Raw genomic sequence first — 15221 nt, forward strand, 5'->3', positions numbered from 1 at the left:
CATTGTTAGCAATATGTTCCTCCAACCCTTCCCTTACTTTTGTTTTCATTTTCAGATGAAGCTTGTGAAATTTATTCTGTCTGCTTTTCAGATGAGCATCACAAGAGACTGATACCAATCTGTAGAAGATTTTTCTCCAGCAATCTAAATTTGAGCCCTTGGCAGATTCTGCAGGCAGTTTTGTTGGCAGTATCAGAGATGCTTCTGTTTTTGCCACTTAATTAACTGTTGATGGACCATATGGGCAGCTGAGTCTTTATGCATGCTATTTTCTTTGGTTCACCTTGGAGCTTGTACAAGCTAGGCACATTCATTTATTCAAATAACTTCTTCATGTAAATATTCCTTGTGACCAATGTATAAACAGTATTTCTAATGTCATATTATACCAAAAAGCTGTTATGTTAGCCAAACTGTATACACAGACATTAAGAAAGGAAAAAATCCTCACTACAATATTCCATTGATTTTTTTTTTCATTTGTTGTTACAGGATTTCAGGAAAAGGCAAAAGTCAAAAAGTATCAAGTCAAGAAGAGAAGGAGAAGTACAGCTCAATCACATTTATTGACCTAAAAACAGATGACTATGCAAAAACTCCTTTGTGTCAAGTATGTAATAATAATACAGGTTATTTTAATATTTTTTCACCTACACAATAACTCTTCCAGAGTGGCATTCTGTGTGTGTATTCTAAAGACAATGGAAAACTATTTTATTAGTTCTATTAGGTTTTTTTTATTAGTTTTATTAGATATAACAAAGCAGTTTTCAACCCAGTTTTCAAATAATGGCTTGTAATTGGAGATTCCCAGTTCTGAAGATAGTTAACAATAATGCCTAATTTCAGAAGTGAGGAACAACTGCAGTTAAAGCAAATGAACAGCATGGAATTCAATTCCTGTGAAAAAGATAAGGGATGAAGTGCAGGACTTACTGATATTAACAAGAATTTTACCAGTGCAATTGAAGTTTCACACTGTCTGTGCAATGTTAAATAGTTAAAAAAAGAGAAAGTCAAAACATGAGACAGAGCTACTGTTGCTATTGCAAAGAAGCCCAAACTCTGTAAAGCAAATATAGTTTAGTCCCAGCATTTGCATTTATATCTCTTTCCATATTCACAGGACAGACAAAACAGTTTAAATATACTATGAATATTACTGTGTTTGAGACCTTGAGGCAAGGAGGTTTTAAGAATTATTCCTTTTACAAAAAAGCATAATCTTGTATGGTGTATGTATGTATAATCTTGTATTTGCCACACATAAGTGAGAAAACAGATATGAAAGTATTTTCTTTTCTTTTTAAATATAAGATGGTGCAGATTTGGTGCACCTTGGTGGTGCAGTTCTTTTTGTATATTGAAGATGTAAATCAACTAGTTGGACAAGAGTACTTTAAAATACTATTTGGAACATATATATATATAATTCATTCTTTAATAAATAACCATTTAACCTGTGGATTCACAGTGGAAAGACTAATCATAGAATCAGTAAGGTTGGAAGGGACCTCTGGAGATCATCTAGTCCAACCCCCCCTGCTCAGCAGGGTCACCTAGAGCATGGTAGACAGGGTTGCATCCAGGCGGGCCTTGAAGATCTCCAGAGAAGGAGACTCCAAAACCTCTCTGGGCAACCTGTGCCAGTGCTCCGTCACTCTCACAGGGAAGAAATTCCCCCCCATGTTCAGGCGGAACTTCCTGTGTTTCAGTTTCTGCCATTGCCTCTAGTCCTGTCACACAGGACAACTGAAAAGAGTTTGTCCCCGTCCCCTTGACACCCTCCCTTCAGGTACTTGTAGACATTGGTAAGATCCCCCCTCAGTCTTCTCTTCCCCAGGCTGAAGAGGCCCAGCTCTCACAGCCGTTCCTCACAGGGCAGGTGCTCCAGCCCTCTGATCATCTTCATTGCCCTATGCTGGACTCTCCCCAGTAGCTCCATGTCTCTCTTGTCCTGGGGAGCCCAGAACTAGACACAGGACTCGAGATGAGGCCTCACGAGGGCTGAGGAGAGAGGCAGGGTCACCTCCCTCGACCTCCTGGCAACAGTCTTCCCAAGGCACCCCAGGAGACCATTGGTGTTCTTGGCCACAAGGGCACATTGCTGGCTCATAGTCAACTTGTCATCCACCAGCACTCCCAGATCCTTCTCTGCAGAGCTGCTCTCCAGCAGGTCAGCCCCCAGCTTGTACTGGGGTGTCAAGGGTTATTTGACCCTAGTTACAGGACCCTGCACTTGCCCTTGTTGAACCTCAGGAGGTTCCTCTCTGCCCAACTCTCCAGCCTGTCCAGGTCTCTTTGAATGGCAGCACAGCCCATTCTCAGGTGTATCAGCCATTCCTCCCAGCTTGGTATCATCAGCAAACCTGCTGAGGAAGCACTTTGTCCCCTCATCCAGGTTATTGATGAAGAAGTTGAAGAGGATGGGACCCAGTACTGAGCCCTGGGGGACGCCACTAGCCACAGGCCTCCAACTAGACTTCACACTACTGATGACGACCCTCTGAGCTCTGCCTTTCAGCCAGTTCTCAATCCACCTCACTGTCCACTCATCTAACCCACACCTCCTGAGCTTCTCTAGGAGGATGTTATGGGAGACAGTGTCAAAAGCCTTGCTGAAGGCAAGCTACACAACGTCCACTGCTCTCCCCTCACCTCCCCAGCCAGTCATTCCATCAGAGAAGGCTATCAGATTGGTTAAGCAGGATTTCCCCTTGGTGAATCCATGCTGGCTACTCCTGATCACCTTCTTCTCCTCCATATGTCTGGAGATGACATCCAGAATGAACTGTTCCATCACCTTTCCAGGGATGGAGGTGAGGCTGACTGGTCTATAGTTGCCTGGCTCCTCCTTCTTGCCCTTCTTGATGGCTGGAGTGACACTGGCTTTCTTCCAGTCCTCTGGCACCTCTCCAGTTCTCCAGGACCTTTCAAAGATGATCTGCCAGATCCCTCAGTACCCGTGGGTGCATCCCATCTGGGCCCATGGATTTGTGGATGTCTAGCCTGCCCAGACAGTCTCTAATCCTATTCTCCTCAAGCAAAGGAAAGTCTTCCCTTCTCTGGACTTTCTCCCTCACATCCAGGCTACAGGACTCCTGAGGGCTGCCCTTAGCAGTGAAGACTGAAGCAAAGAAGGCCTTCAGTAATTCTGCCTTCTCTGTATCCCTTGTCACCAGGGCCCCTGCCTCATTCAGTAGTGGGCCCACATTATCCCTAGTCCTCCTCTTGCTGCTGATGTATTGGAAGAAGCCCTTCCTGTTGTCCTTGACATCCCTTGCCAGACTCAACTCCAGCTGGGCCTTAGCCTTCCTCGCTGCATCTCTATATACTCTGGCTGCATTCCTGTAATTCTCCCAAGTAGCCTGTCCCCTCTCCCACATTCTGTGTATTTTCTTCTTCAGTTTGAATTTGGCCAAGAGCTCCTTGCTCACCCATGCAGGTCTCCTGCCCCTTTTGCTGGACTTCCTTCTCCTTGGGATGCATCGCTCTTGAGCTTAGAGGAAGTGATTGAATACTGGTCAGCTCTCAAAGACCACCCTTCCCTCTAGGGCCTTAACCCATGAGATTCCTCCAATTAGGTCTCTGAAGAGCCCAAAGTCTGCTCTGCTGAAGTCCAGGGTTGCAACCCTGCTTGTTCCCTTACTTCTTTCCTGCAGGATCCTGAACTCCACCATCTTGGTGTCACTGCAGCCAAGGCTGCCCCCAACCTTCACATCTCCAACCAGTCCCTCTCTGTTGGTAAGGACAAAGTCCAGCAGGACACCCTTCCTTGTAGGTTCCTCCACCATTTGTGACAAGAAGTTATCATCAATGCACTGCAGGAGCCTCCTGGACTGTTTGTGCCTTGCTGTGCTGTCCCTCCAGCAGATGTCAGGGCGGTTGAAATCCCCCATGAGAACCAGGGCCTGTGATGGTGAGACTGCCCCAGCTGTCTATGGAAGTCCTCATCAACTTCCTCTTCCTGGTCAGGTGGCCTGTAGTAGACACCCACAACAGTGTCCCCTGTGTAACTCTGCTGTTTGATAATCACCCATAAGCTCTCAACTGCCTCCTCCTCCTCCACCCCTAGGCAGAGCTCAATGCATTCCAGTTGCTCTCTCACATAAGGAGCAACTCCACCACCTCACCTTCCTGGCCTGTCTCTCCCAAAAAGCACATAGCCATCCATGGCAGCATCCAGTCATGAGAGCTATCCCACCATGTCTCCGTGACTGCAATGAGATCATGGCCCTGCGATCGCACACAGATCTCCAGTTCCTCCTGTTTGTTCCCCACGCTGCGTGCATTGGTGTACAGGCATTTCAGAGAGGTGGTCATGCCTGCAGGTTTCCCAGGAAGAGTGTACGGGGGTCGCCCATAGCCCTGTCCCAAATGCACATCCCCAGCTGCATGCACCCGTTGGAGGCCCCACAACCCAACTTGTGTTTTGTTGTCTACCCTGTCTGTATGACACCTCCCCTCCCCCTCCTACCTAGTTTAAAGCCCTCTTTACTAGGCTGGCCAACCTGTTTGCAAAGGCAAATGTGCCCCGCTTGGTGAGGTGAATCCCATCTAAAATCAAAGGTTTTGTTTCATATCCTTTTACAACCATTTCCTGCCCTGCCTGCCTCCTACCCCTGAACTGGGGTCAGTTGTAGCATTGTATACCCTTAGTATTGCACATTTCTTCTAAAGTCACATAGACCAGTAAATTTTCCATGTCCTCTTTCATGTGTGCCTTTTCTGTTGGAATAAACCCATTCTTTCTCTTTCCCGCTCCCTCTCTCTCATTCTCTCTCTCTCTCTCTCTCTTTTTTTTTTAAATATGAGAGCCATTATAGCAATAGGAATTGAAAAACAGATTCTACTAAGTCAGTCTCTGTCTAGGTTCTCGCTTTCTTTGGACAAGAGTACTCTAAAATGTTTTTTTTTCAGGGTCACAGTATCTACAGAAGAGGATAACCCTGCTCTGAATAGAATATGACCTAGCTACTAAAGCATTTCTTTAACAATGGAAAATGTGTATTTGAATTTAAATACCTTTAGGTAAACCCAAGGTCTCTACTGGAAAGAGATATATCCAAAGTTTCTAGGTGTATATAAATGAGTCTATTACAATCTTATTTTCTGCCCCTTGATGTTCTTTTTTCCTGTTCAGCTCCATAAAATAAAAGCTATAGGTTCTTACCTTCACTAAAGAGTTTACACTTCTGAGATCCAAGAGGGATTTGGGACAATAAACCTCCTTTGAGGTGTCATGCTGTTCTGTTTATTCCCATTCTAACATATTAAATCTCTCTATATATAGTGTTCTGGATTCTATTCAAAGTTTGAGGAGCCTAGAAGTTAGTCATTGATTGAATCACAAAACTTAAAGTATCTAAATCCTTTATAGCATTTATCCCTTTGTCAGCACAAACCAGAACATTTGATTACATGGTGTTTCAGCTATTTGGTGTTGGAATTCTGAGGTTCAATTAAGTACAACACTATATTTAACTAAAGTCCTCAGTCTTAGTGAAACAACAGAAAGCAATTAGGAATAGGGGTTATAAACTGTTTTAAAGTAAATAGAGAATTTTCTGTACCCGCCTACTTCATTGGCATAGTATCTATCTGTAAAAGTCTCTTCCTTCTTAAAATTATTTCTAACACGTTTTCCATATCAAGAAATATTTCTGGTTATTTCTATTATGAATTAAATAATATATAAAGTTATTTGGGATATCATTCATATGTTGCACACATTATAAAATAAAATCACATTATATCAACAGCCAATGCAAAGAAAATAAGTAATATCAATTTAGCTGTAATATTTTATAAGAACAAGCTTACTATAAAAATTCCATAAATTAACAAAAAAAAAAAAAAAAAAAAAAAAAGGAAAAAAATGGAGAACAAAAAGAAATACAGGGCTTTACCTTGCAAAGACCAGACTGAATTAAGAAAGTTCATTAGAAACATTCTGCTATTTGAATGCATTTGTCATATTTGTATATATTTGTAATATATTTTGTGAATTTTTGGAACAGATATTAATTAGGAAGACTTTCTCCTTTCCCAGCTGACCTCTTCTAATATAATTTAAATTATTTTTAATATTTGTAGCTTTCAGTGAAGTCAATGGAATTTGTAGACTAAGCACATTTCCATTACTGAATCAGAAGGAAAGAAAGAGAACTTTCTGTCTAGAGATAGTAGTACAGGACACCTTTATCATGCTCTAGTGCTGTGCCTAAGAATTAAATTGTCCTCTCTCTGACAAGGTATCTGGTTGCTGATAGAATTAGCTGTGACTGTAATTTAGTTTAGAATCAATAAAGGATATTTATTTTTCTTTTACATAGTTAAAAGCATTTATTAACCTCAGCTAGTTGTGGAATTATTCTGCACTGTAACAGGCTGGCATTAGCAAACAAATCATTTGTAGTGGTTCTAACCAGAAGACTCCTATGCATCAAACAGTTAGTGATGCACATAACAGCTTACCTGAGCAGACATGCATATATACTGTGCTCTACTGTACTGAACATATCACTTGACTTTCAGAACTGTACGGCGCGGCACATACCACTTAATGTAGGACAAGTTTTGGCAGCCAGCTGCAATGGAAGAGGCTGGAGGTGACACCTCTTATGCACCACTAAAGGTGTCGCTGTCATGTCCTTGTCTCTATTTTGAAGTAAAGCAACATGTTTTCCTTCTATGGCACAGTACTGTTAATAAATTCTTAGCTAAAAACTCTGAAGACCACAATATCAGAGAACTTCACCATGGATAGGATCTGCACATCATATCACAACCTGACAGGAGGTCCTTCTGACCTTGGGGTTCCCATTATCAGAAGGGACAAAGACATTATAACATATCATTATCTTTTCTGAACTGTTAATACAACAGTATCTGTCTTGAGAGAGTTTGTATCTTTCTTGTGGTATTTGAAAGAGCCAGTACCTACTTGTGTAAAACAGCATTGAATACATTTTTTTTTCTTTGTTGTACTTTCTTCTTCTGTCTAAATCCTTTTAGGTGATGCCATCTTATTGCATACTTTTATTTTATCCTAAGGGATTCTACACCAGTTCTGTACTGCTTTCCAGTGATTACCAGTGTACACACTTTGTAATATTACAAAACCGGACAGATCCTTTTTAAAGACGTTCAGCCTAACTAAGATTTTATGCTTTTCTTTATTACTATGTATTATTTGTTTTAATATAGTGCCTAGGAGCAGGATAAGACAGGTGGAAGATTTTATAGCTCAAACCTTAACTAATCTTACAGGCCACAACTGAGTTATGAGGAGAAAGAGGGAATTTAGCATATTTTCAAAACAGAAGTGATGGATGAGCCATAGAAATGGTGTCATTCAGAAAAGCATTAGCAGCACAGAATGCCATCTGATATCCTTCTGAACCTGATAAGGGCTGCAGATTTAATCTTGGATTCTGAAATTTGATCCTCACAAGCAAACTTCACTTACAGGCCTTTTTAGAGTTTCCATTAACACAGTGCCATTCTACAGAAGAGCAAGCCTTGCCTTTGTGAAAATCAAATCGTAGAACCAGGACAGTCCATTAGAAATATCAGAGGTTTGTTCAAGTGAATTTAGATCCTGCTAGGAAACAAAAGAAACAAACAAACAAAACAACAAAACCACTAGCTTTTCTAGTTTTTTTGAGTTTCATCATAATAGAATAGAATAAATGTTAGATAGTGAGATATACTACTAAGAATCAGATTCAAAAATGTATACAGGTATCTAAAGTATGATTTCTCATGGTATTAATGTCCCCAGTTATCATATATAGTCCTGAAAACACATTCCAGCTACTACACTCCTGGGGCTGGAGTCACTGAAAATGAGTAGGTTTCTGATTATAATGCTCAGTTAGCCTTTAGCTGTAATGTTCTCTTAGAATTCAATTTTTGCTTGCACATATTTCCAGAAGGGCTAGCATTCATTTACATGTAAGACTGGCTCAGCTAGCCCCCTTCTATTCCCTCTTCACTTTTAGCCACTGAAGAGTTAAATCCAGTAAACTCACTAAAAATCTATTTCTTGGTACTTGTTGCTGTGACAAGATTGTTTTCCTTAATATCCAGGAGGAGGAGAAAGGGACAAGAGAAAAAGACAATTTCATGAAAAAGATATGTTATTGGATATTGCTTTCTCTTTACAGTTCTTACAAGGTTATGAATGTTATACTGGAAAGATTTCAGAGGACAAGCAATGATCTAGGGTTGGCAAGTAATTATTTCTCCACAAGTACTTTTTGCATTTAATGCATGCTGGTACAGATAGTAATTACTCCAGAATTTTTACTAAATATATATTTATTCTCCTGATCTTAGGCACTTACAATATGTGCCTAAAGATGTAGTCTTAGGCTGATGTCTACAGGCATAAAAATTGAATTTAGGGATACAGATACCTCTAGAGGATGATGCCTGTCTCTGCTTATTGAAGGAGCTTATTTTTCCCCATTAATGGCAGAAATTGCTTAGGATGACTACACTCAGAACCATAATAAGTTATAGTTAAGTATCTAAATTAAATAAGAAGAATCTGTGCCTAAGCTCTCTGCGTTAAAAAAAAAATAATAAAAAAAAAAGTAGATTCTGTTTTTTCCCAGTAAAGAAATATAACACTTAAATCTCCTAAATAATTGCAATAAAATAAGTTTTAACTGTATTACTGTTGTGTCAGTTCCTTTCACGTGGCATTCAGTATTGCACATCAGGCATCTCTATGTGATAAACTGTTCAGATTTGCCAAAACTGGACTCAGTACCAGGTGCACTGCTTAAAAATTAGACATATAGCAGGAAATAATACAGAACTATGGCTTTTTGTTTTGTTTTAATTTGTTTTTTCTGACACTAGACTCTCTAAATATATTTGATGTTAATTGTACAGAATTACTGGCTGATTTTCAGATACTTTATTTTAATGGAAGGTTAACCCAAAGAAAAATAAAGGGCTCAACTCAGCAGAAAATTTTACTTGAATGAACAAATCCATTTTCCATGCATTTCATATTAGCTTACAATAGACTTTATAAACTAAATTATTTTAACAATATAAATGAACTAGAGGATATGCAAACCAAATTGGGGCTAGGATTTGAACCTTTGTAAGAACTATAGCTTTAAAATATGCATCTAAATAAGAGCAAAAATATATTCTGATGTATAAAAATTACCATAATAAAAGGAATGTTGTAAGCATTTGTATGATATATTTGAATAGTAAATGCAATTAATTTCAGAGTGATGTTGCTAAGAAAGAGTTATGAGAATGTTTTTATGTAATTCACCAATATGCAATAAATACATTTCTTTTTAAATATGGAGACAAGTACAATACTGATGCATAGGCTTTAAATGGAAGTTAAAGACTTGTAGCATAATCATTTTATTCGTTAGAAGTCTGTTTTAGGTCTGTCATATGCATTTAATACAATTACTCATCAAGTAAAGAAATATATTTTCATATTTAAGTGAATTTTATTTGCCTTTGTTTCTAACGCACAATTCAGTACATGAGGCTATGTTAAACTATTTACTGTGTCTGCTTCAATTGAAGTGAAATCCCATTGTCTCTGTGGATAAACAAATATGATATTAAGGAGGGAAGACCTTTTGATCAGAGGTATCTACACAAACATCCACTGGTCTGGACAAATTCATAGGACTCAACTACATCGCCTGATAGCAGGAAACACATAATTACATGGAAACTAAATAAACTTGTAGCAATTTATCTCAGTTGTAAGGAGTTTTGTTTTTTTTCGTCTTTCACATATTAAAAAGAAGTGCATGAACATAATAATAACAGTGTAGTATCTCTCCTTATCTCTTACGACCACTTAAACAACTTCATAATTGCCTACAAAAAGCTTTGCTGTTCTAATTTTTTTTTTTTCTTTTTCAGAAAGCAATATACCTGTACGCGTGACGACACATGATGGGACTCAAAGAGCCGTGCATCCATTCCTGGGTTCCCTAGACAGAAGAGAAATTGCTTTTCCTCTAGAACCTGGTGGACAAACAGCCTGAGTATTCCTAATCCCCACCCCCCCTTTCCAATAAACTTATATATTACTTACAGGGCCAAGAAAAAATAAAAAGAATTTTTATTTACAATAAGCAATGCTAAATATCATTGACCTATTGATATGCAGTTTTTTTAAAAAAGGTTGGTTCAACATACAATAAATGTGCTTGAATTCTGTTCAAATGGATTACGTTAACACCTTTAAGCATCTCTATGGACAGCCATGTTACTATGTAGGGAAAAGATTTAACTGCAAGCATAATTTTCAATGGCGAGAATAAAAGCTGTTTTACATGGTATATGAATTTCTTTGCATACCTTCACTGTGCATTATTTTTCAATGAATAGATTTTAACTTAAACTAAATCTAAAATGTCCACTTTATAAAAAAACCCTAGATATTAGTTCTATTTAAGAAAAAGTTTAAAAATTATGAATAAACCCAACCTGAATCTTAAGATAGAATTCTTTCTCCATTGGTTTTTAAAGGAGAAATTCCTTCCATCCAAAAAGATTTTTCTGAGCCTACAGTACCCGCATTTGTACATATAGTGGTACAAATATGTTGCAATATGAACCAAGATTTTGTACATTTACCAAATGGTATGCGTATCAATACAATATATCGTTTGGTATTTGTATTGTAGTGTTGGGCTGCAGTGTTACAAAATATTGGATATACTTTTCTATTTTTGTGTGGCTGTTGTCATTTTAGTTCAGATTTACAATGCAAGTGGAACTGAGAAACAAATAGTGCCGATATGACTTCAAATCTTGAAATACTATATTTATTCTGGTAATTCTTAGACAGCATTCAGTTGTCAACCTATTCATCATCGAAATAAATTTTGAAATGGTTTTAACTCAGTGATATTGCAATTTTTTATGCTTAACCAATAACTGAGTTTTTTGTCTTATTCTTAATTCCTTCTAGTCTTATTTGGCTTTGTTTAAAAGTGGTTAGAATTCTCTCATTTTTCTTTTGTGTTTAAAGAATAAAAAAGAATAGTTTAGGAGATGATTGAATAAATTTATTTCTTGTTGCAATTAGATGAAACAATATTGGGCTGGCATATTGTATGATTCTTTGTGAAATCTCCTTTAAAAGAAAAAAAAGAGAATTTTAGTATTTAGGTTTGATTTAAGCTGGAATATATCTCATTTGTAAACAGATCTACTTGACATCACAGAGATAAAATATAAAGGTAGATTTAAGTGTGATTACTGTGTCTCAGCCCCTCAGAGATATCAGTAAAGACAAGGTTTAGCAGAGCATTTAGGTTTTAGATCACCATTTCATAGAACACTGAATTTTTATTTATATAGATTTTTTATGTCCCACTGTAGAAATCTTTCTCCAACACTCAACTAGACCTGGAAGTCCTGAGAACCCAGATATTACTGATGTTTTATATCCTATTGCACAGTTGCCTTGTGCCTCTGAGATAGTTCAGAGCATTCACCTTCTTAAAATAGCTGAGCTCTCTAATACCTAATGCCTAATCTCACCAGGGTTCAAAAATGAATGTTCTTCTGCCAAAAGTAATCCAGTCCAGTGCCTGTTCTCAGAGCACATATAGAAGTTAAGTTCACTAGAGAATTAAAAAAAAAAAAAAAAAAAAGTAAAAAAGTAAGAAAGTTAAAAGCCTTTTTTGCCTAAAGCTAATTGCTTTTAAAATACATCAGTAGGAGGTAAATACTAACATAATAATTAGAGCATTTAACCTGGGCATTCCAAGCCATGGGTCAATCTGCTTAAGCATTCTAACTTCCTTTAAAGATCGGCTTATTTATCAGGCTACAAGTTGACATAATGAGAACTTCTAGGGGCTTACATTCTCCATGAATGACTCAAATCTAGATCTTCTGCTATAGTAGGTGAGCTATGTAAATATCACGTGTGAATTTGCTTACATTAGGAATATAGCCTGCAGACAGAGTAGAAAGAGAATGTCCGTTATGTCTTTTCTCACATTTGTTTTCCATTAAAAGCTGCACTTTCTTTACAGTGTAAAAAAAAACATTTTTCACATTAAAAAACAAACAAACAAACAAACAAAAAATGGACTTTCTTTCTTTCCACTTCTCCATTTCAAATTTCCTTAGTTCTTGCAGGTATTTCCTCTGATGTATTTGCAGATGTTGACAATTTTCATTCTGGGTTATCTTGATTTTCGTGTTGATCATAGGCTAAGTATATCAAAAAGCTTACTAAAATATAGAATTAAATACCATTAATAAATATGTAAAAGAGTTTCAGGCAGATCATTAATCAGAAGACTTCATGTTTACTGGCATTAAGAATACTGATAACATTATATAGGAAGGTATCATAAATATTAGATCATGCAATCAAATATTTAAAGCAGAATGAATGATTCAGAATATTGATGAAGGTGTATGAAGCCTTTCATCACAAAATTGTTCCTTCAGATATGATCATGTCAATAGGAAACTGATATTATTATCACATAAGAGCTTTTTTCTTTTCTTTTTCTTTAGTGGCTGGCTCTAGATTTTCAGAAGTCAATAGCAAAATTTCTTTTGGTATCAAAAGTACAGGATGTAGGTTACATGTTATGATAATTTATTTTTTTTCTAATTTTCTTTGTGTTTTGAGGACAGAAAATGGCTTTGCTAAAAGTGAGTGTGCTCAGATAATAGTTGTGGTAGATCTGATAAAAGTAGAAAACTTCACTTGTGCCAGATGTAAAAATAAGAAGTATTGCATTGTGATTTCACTTTATTTGATAATCAGTTATTTTTAAAAAGTGTTTTAAATTATTACTTCATGTCCATTTTTATTTTAGGAAATAGTAATTTTTAAAGAAACATGAAATCATGCATCAACTATAACAAAATTTCAGTGGGGACCTTTGAAAACCCATCCAAACAAGTCTGCCATTTTCCAAGCTTGAAATATCAACGAATATTTGACTATTCTCCCTAGTTAAATAGGAAAGAGGGGCAAAAAAAGGTTTTCTGTGTTAGCTGTCTCTCAAAAAGCACAAAAGACAATAATACTTCACGTGCAAAAATATATGATTATTATAGTAAAATCAAATTTAGCAAGAAGCTAAAGTTTAGCTACAAGTTGATATAACTTTAGCTAAAGCTAAAGTTAAAGCCTTCTCATTATTTCAAGAACTTTCATTTAAAATTTAATTGAGTTTTCACATACCCTGAAAAAAATAAATAAAGAAAAACAGGGTTTCAAAAACAAATATTAAAACCAAATATCTGCAGACTTACAGCAGATAACAAATAAACAAAAATATTAATGACCTTTGATATAAATTACTAAACTCTGACACAGCTGGAAACACTGAAGAAAAAACTCATAAGTAAACCTTTCATTAAATACAAATTCTGTGTAGGAAAGAAAGAAAAAGCAATGCTCTGAAAACCCATTAAAACACACAGTATGAAATAATACAAAAAATTAAAAGAGACAACATAATATAGCAGTCTGAAATCAACATGTTGTATGGGAGATTAATAAAGCTCACATCAGCTGTATTTCTTTTTCTAAATGGGAAATTAAATTCTATTAATACTACTTGAAAATATTCTGTGAACATAGATGTTTTGGACTTATGGTAGAAATCTTGTTACCAATATACATGTCTAAGAAAGTTCAATGAATGTCTAATTTATTTTTCTGTATCATTTTTTAGAGTTCCAGAGTTCTCCTGTCAATCCTACTTAATTTCATTAGACATTTGAAATAACTTGACAAATTATTGGACAGTAAATCCATATTATAACCCCCAAATTCAACCAAATTATAATTTATCTGAAAAAGATTTGAAGAAGTGGACAGGAAGAGGGAGATTTGATTGTAAATTTTGTTTTAAAATAAGGAAGATTATTATACCTAGTTCTATCTTCTAATAAGTCTAAATTTTGTTTTAAATTTAGGGTCTTAATTCCTTTCCGAGGCTAGTCTAAATCTCGTGATATTTATACCCATGTATATCTGGACAGAGCTTCATGGAGAAGAGAGTAAGTACAACGGTAATCTGGTTCTATATTTCTGTATCTCAGTGGATTCATAATGCTACAGAATTCCTTAAGCTTAAATTGTGATTCTGCAGCTCACTCCGTGCAGGATATGTCTGCATTACACAATACAGGCTAGCACAGACCTAGCCAAGCTACTTTAGATATCAGAAGGGACACAGCCATTTTAATTTGGGGATTAATTTACTGCACTTAACTGTGAAGCAGGGTAGCTCAGCAAAGCTCTGCACTGTCTCCTGTAGCTTTTGGTCATTGCTGGGTTTAGGACATAGTAGTTCGGACCTCAGGACTGGGGTCCAGGCTGGAGAAGAGCCTGAAGAATACTTTCCAACATTTGAAATGAAGGAGGTTGCTCCCTATTTCTTCCCAAGATCTCCAGAGCAGAATTATATTTCCCTGCAATATGAGCACGGTAAATCTAGTGCCAGAATATTAGCAGACTAGCTGCTGAGCATATGTTGCAGTCTGTCCGTGCTTTCACAGTAGCTGTAAGTCTAGGATTCCTGGACATTCAGCAGCTGGTTCGAAGCTACTGTTCCTACTAACCTAAAAAGACATCCAGAAATCCTGCAGAAATGCCCCAAAGCTATGACTGTATATTGAGCCACAGAGAGCACATAGTTAATGTCAGTAGAGCTGGTGATATGTTTAAAGTATTTTATGGACAAAAATACTGAAAGGACTAGATTAAAATAGTGGAAGTTGCTAAAGAACTGGCATAAAATAGGTATGGATTTTGTTGTTCTTTTTTTCCATTGATTTTCATATCAAGCACAGAGACAAAGAAGAGCTTTCTTAAAATTCTTAAAACAAGAAAGGATAAGCAGATGGATAAAGGAATGAAAATTCCTCTTATGTACCCAGAAACCCTGAAAGAGCTTTAATGCTAAAAAAAAAAAAAAAAAAAAAAAAAAAAAAAAAAAAAAAAGAGTACTTGCAGAAAAGCTCATGAGTCAGAGGCTTTTCTTGTCAAATGAGAGATTAATTCAAAGGCTCCAACAGGAGAGGCAGAGGAACACTGTAAATGCTAGATTAAATAAAGAGTTTAAGCATCTAAAATTACACCGTGCAGTGCCTAACTTTAAGCAGTCAGAGTGGTCCAGCACGATGAGTGACAAGGGTTGCCTAGAGAGAGTGGGGGGGAGTTAGAA

Source organism: Rhea pennata, chromosome 1 (genome assembly GCF_028389875.1).
Source record: "Rhea pennata isolate bPtePen1 chromosome 1, bPtePen1.pri, whole genome shotgun sequence".
Taxonomy (NCBI): domain Eukaryota; kingdom Metazoa; phylum Chordata; class Aves; order Rheiformes; family Rheidae; genus Rhea; species Rhea pennata.